Below are 5,745 nucleotides of genomic sequence, written 5' to 3'. Positions count from 1 at the left end.
GTACAGTGAATGGGTTTTTCAAGAAGTGTCAGATTAAAGTGTTTCCCTGTTTTGGGTTTTTTTTTTCCAGATAACATCCCTTTATGTCGTCAACTATTCTAGATAAAAAAACAATAAAGAACAAATAAATAACAAGGAAATACCTAACAAATTTACAACAAAGAAATACATAAGAAATAAAGTACAATAAATTATGTAAATCCATTTTGATATGGCAATTTTTTTCCCTAAGTTCATTGATAATACTTCAAAATAATATCTGTAAAAATTAGCCCACTTGAAGCTTTATTCAGGAATTTAGAGCTTGAAATCTGATGGAAAAAAAATGTTATGCATAAATTAGCGTAAATAGCAAAATTTAGAGAAAAAGACCATGTTTCGGATAAACGAAAATAATAATTCATTTTTGGAGATTACCTAATGGGCAAGGTACATGCTGATTTGTGCCGCAGTCATGCGATCAATAGCTGAGATCTGGAGGGGGGGGGGGGGCAAATAAGCCCCCTCAAGCTGGAAGCTTTAAAATGATATATAATTTGTTAAAATTGGACCATCCTAACCTATTTGAAAATGACTGAAATAAGAGAGAGTTAGGAGGTAAAGTTTCATTGAAAAGGAAGAAAAGAGGATTTGGATATGAATTGGGGTCACTCTGGCATGCTGTGTGGAAGTGTCAATGAAAAAAAAAATGGTCCAGAAAAAGTGATAGAATCTTGATTTTGGCTTTGTTTTAAGCTGCCAAATTTTGACAGTTGCAACAGAAAAGATTACTCTTTCAGATAAGACAAATTGTCAAAAGTTTCAGTTGGTCAACAAATGACATATTTTGGTCCATCACAGATAATCCAAACCTGCAACTTTTTAGGGGTTTTTAGCCGGATGGTCACATTATGTTACCGTGTTGCATATTGTTTATGATATAAGTAATGCATCACATCCATTTTCCAGTGACATCATTGAATTCATGCAGCATGTTAATGCTTTTCATTCAGTGTTATAGTCTGGATATGATATGATATATTTTTTCATAAGTTTTCTTTCTGCCTTTAGCCGTCAGATCAAACTACATCCAGACTATTCAAAGGTGCAGTCAACTTTATTCTGGTTTCCTTGTCCATTGAATGATATTCGTAATATTTCTGCCGTTTGTTAACCGGTGGCTTCTATTATGCTCTGTACTTTCAATGTATCGAAATAGTAACTCAATTGAAGATTGCATCTGTGTGGTGGGTTGTCCACCGCATGGGGTTTTGTGCCACAGACAAGAAAATGTCTCTTATAGGGCTTAAGTACTTGGGTATGAGTACACCCTGTGAGTAACCAGATTAGAACCTTACATGAAGTACAAAGACAACTCATCGTCTTGGTATTGCTGATGTCAAACCGTGCTAAGTTTCAATCTGTAGTCCCTCATTTTTTTAAACAAAGTTCCAGTGTGTGGCATTTGGAATTTGTGTGCATTGACACTGAAAGCGTAACAACTTTTGCAAGCAAAGGGATTACTAGACCCATAGACATGCCGTTTGTTCAGTGGCCTCTTGTTAGCTGTCCGATCGGTAAGGACTGTGCGATCTGTCTGTGCACATGCAAGTTCCGCAGTTTAACGCGATGTAGGTGAGCAGAGTTCAAAGGCCGTTCTACCCAATAAAGCAGGCAAAATGGTGTATAAGAGGAATAAATCATAAAATTGGTGAGCTTGACTCGTCCTTGAGTACATAAAGGTATGCGTGCCAAGTTTTGTGATCTCTTATAATGGAAAGAAGAAACTTCTACCCCATTTCCTACGGTACAACGGCAAGTAAGTCTGCACAGCAGAGTGAATGAAAGATATCTGTCTGTTGTGAGAGGCTGACTGTATTACCGACTGTACAGCTAAGGAGATTCCAGTGAACAAGAGGCAGATTTATCAGTCTAAATGACTACCAGAACTGCCAAATGTCATGAATGTGGCAGGAGGATCTCTGAGAATTCACTATCTGTATATCTCTTCTTTTCTTTACAAGAAAATATCAAAATCTAAAGGATTTGGGGATTTTTGTCAAACAATATGAGACATGCGACACACAGAAGTATCCGCCTGGTTGGTCCAAAGAACCTCCGTGATTTCGATTTGTGAATGTTGTCTGTTATGGATTACATGTCGAAATGCACATGAGGGGGTGGTGAGAACAGAATTAGCCTGCAAATCATGTCATTGTCAATTATCAACAATTGTCACCTCCACACTTAAAAGATTGTGTCGTGGTATCTGCAACTTGTAGGAAATGCTGTTTGCTGTTATTTTGGAGAAACCCAAAATCCAAAGAGGATAACCGGTCTCCCAATTCTACATCATCAGTGAAAGTATTTTATTAAACTGATTCCTGCTTGGAAGATGAGTTTGTGGAGCATTTGGAGAATGTTCTCTACAAGTACTGGAATGTAAAAAGGATCTTGATATTGAGCAACAAACATCTCCAAGTGCTTGTTCCAGCTGAAGAGTGAACTAAATACCAATGCGTAATTGGTCTCGAATTATGTGGATGTAAATTACAGCATGACTTCATGTAGGAGGACAGGCTGCTGTAGTATGCGACTCTAATGTGAACAGATGTGAAACAAACCGCTTTTCAAAAAATCATTTCTGGCTTTTGGTATGGCAATATATCAGCTAAAAAGTATGAAAATACCACATTTCAGCTGTAATATTGTCTGTAGCATACACGGAGAGAAATATAATTGGTAAATACTATTATCATGTTTGTTTTCATAACAGCTATGACAAACAACTCGGGTGGAGAATGCCAAAAGTAGTTGACAAGAATATCAGAGGGAGGACAATTTTTGGTATGAAATATTGCCATCCATTGTGAGGATGTGGAAAGCATATAATGTACATGAACAGTGTAATGTCTGTAAGAATCATGTAACCACTCCTTTGTTTTATTTTGTTTCGAATTGTTTTTGCATCAGATGCAATGTTTTAATCAGAAGTGATGTTCAAAGAATGTCAGGATTTTTTGTCCCACCTCAGTTAACAATATAGTTTGGCAATGGATCTCTACTTCTCATACAGCTCATTATTACATCACTGCCAACTTACATCAGAAAAAAACAAAAACAAACCCGTACTCTTGACTTGTTCAGCTCTTTTCTGCCTCTGTACTCTACCACTTTGATTTTCTTGTACTTGACAAGAAGAGTGAGAAAGAAGAATTTATATTCATGTTTGTTTCTGCTTCCTTCTTTAATATGGGTTATGTACGTTTGTGAGGCAAGGCGTGTTTGTTTACAATCTGTGCTGTATTATCTCAACAAATGTGTTATGAAAAAAAAAGGAGATAGATTTGTTGTATACCTTGTTGAGGTTCAATAAACCACAAGAATTATATTTTGACAAAAGTGGAGTATAAGATGTGGCTGTATGTGTTCTCATTATATACAGACAACAACATATTGCTGAAGTTTCTTCAAGCATATTTGTGAATACAGTAATGCAGAGAACTGAGTGATACAATTGTATCGTACGTCAGTGAAAGCTGAAGGTACAGCGTATATTGGACACTTAGTTCATTTTTTTTTTCTATTGCAATCTTTCAGTTAATTTTTTTCTGCCACTCTCTGCAAGGGAACCCAATTTGTGATATCATAATAAAGAACAATATTAAAAACCTATGGAGAGAATCCCTCAAAATGTATGTTTTTTTCTGGGAATTAAAAAAAGAAAGAAAAAGAAGAAGCAATCAACAAACCTTCATCTTGCTTCTACAGAAGGCATCGCAATTAATGTATCAAAACTAGGTGTAATGTGTTCGTCTCATACATATGTAAAATTCTTGTTTTATTTTCCTTTAACATTCTTTTATGACATCACAGATTCCTGGGAAGTTCCTATCTAAGCTTGAGAAAATGTTTGAAAGGAAAGAAAGAAAAAGAAAGAATACAACTCTAGAATTCTCTCTCTGGCTAGATTTTTCTTAAAGGCGCATAGTCCCGGTAGTGTAGAGGGCGCTGTTGATGATACTGCCGATCACCATTAGCATTGATACGAAGATTGCCGAAGTTGAGCTGTCATCAAGAGTAAAGCGTGTAGGTGTTGCTAAGTAACGTTGCCTTTGTTGTCTTCTCTGCGCATCACGCAGTCTGTAGTAATGCCAGGGTACGTGTATATGTGCTTCTTATTATGACATCACAAAAGTTTGCTATTAAAGCTGTCATCCCCCTCAACCGAATCATGAGCTGAACTGTGATCTGACCACTGGCTACAGTGGATCTGACTTCTTCGGACTCTTGGAAACGGGTCACAGCGTAAGTGCTAAAGAGAAGTCGATAGCGTATGTCTCTACAGGAAACTTGCGCCGTGCGCCCGCATACGCATTTGACTAAACCACCGGGACCATATGCCTTTAAACTTTCATTGATGTTTTTAGCTTGACATTCCCTCAACCCATGGTGGAATTGAATTTGTCCTCTAAATACCAGTACCAATGTGTGCATTGTGTGTGCATGCACATGGCAATTTGTGTGTGTGTGTGTGTGTGTGTGTGTGTGTGTGCATGTGTGTGTGAGTGTGTGCGTGCATATGTGTGTGAGTGTGTGCGTGTATGTTGCAGGCTGACCAGATATTGGGTTGGGTGGGGGTGCCTTTGTTCTTTTCTGTTTTGATGTGTTTGTTCTTTTCTCTTTCCCTTTTCTTTTTCCCTTATTTATATTTTATAAAATTCTTTCTTTCCCTTTGGTAACATTGACAATGTGGAATTTACTTTGTCCTAACGAAATTTGTGTTTTTTTGTTTTTTTTTTGGTGTGAATTAATTTGTATATTGTTTATATGGAAAAGAAAGAAAAGTAAAAGATTGACAAAAACACAAAAGTAATGCTTTTTGCTGTAACTTTCCCCTTGTTGAAAGAGATTCATGCAACAAACAGGTGTAGCTGTAGTCCAACTTTTTAGTAAACAAGGACAAATTTGGCTTTAAAACTCAAATAATGATAGACTCTTTGACTAGCACCATTATTTTGTTTTGTTTCAGTGTTTTGTGCCTGTATTCTTTACATGGTCCATTTTTTTTTTCTCATGTCTCTGCACAATTTTTTTTTCAAACCTGTACTTTGACTGTATTTCACTGTGCTCATACATGTATTGTCATATATGACAGACTTGCAGCCACTGTCTGAGCACGCAAGTAAGTCCCTTTCACTGTGCTGAGAATGAACGTGAAATGATAATGAATCAGTTGAAAGGTCACTGCCATGACCTACATTGCTCATTAGTAGTAAAGAACGTTGAACTATAGTGTCATTGTGACGTCAGCTGTAATGCGCGTAGTTGCGCGTCAACAAGCCCATGCCCAGCGATATGCACAATGGCTATTTCTTTAGGGAAATTTGGTGACAAATGCTTTCGCGTTCCTCAACTACACTTGCAGTTTTGTAGTTGACAGCGTGAACAAGCGCAAATTGTGTTGGCGGTTTTAGTGAGTAAATTAAGCCCAAGTAGCAGCCGGTTAAACCCGCGCAAACGCGTATGCACGTCATATGTGATTCCCATCAGCAATACAACCAGTAAACAAACCGGAAAGGCATAAGCTGGAAAAAGGGAAAACTTGGTGTGAAGACGGAACAAAAACGAGAGAAAAATGTAGAAATGGAAGAAAAAATGGATGACAACTGGAAATGTAACAACTAGAAACAGGAACGAATTGCTTGTGCTACACAGCAACCGGTTTTGCTCTGCGGATTTGAGAAGAACTTACACCATAAAATC

The sequence above is a fragment of the Diadema antillarum genome, unplaced genomic scaffold, assembly GCF_040938485.1.
Source record: "Diadema antillarum isolate AM-2024a unplaced genomic scaffold, OU_Dant_1.0 seq00001427_RagTag, whole genome shotgun sequence".
NCBI lineage: Eukaryota > Metazoa > Echinodermata > Echinoidea > Diadematoida > Diadematidae > Diadema > Diadema antillarum.
This window is presented reverse-complemented; position numbering follows the sequence as displayed.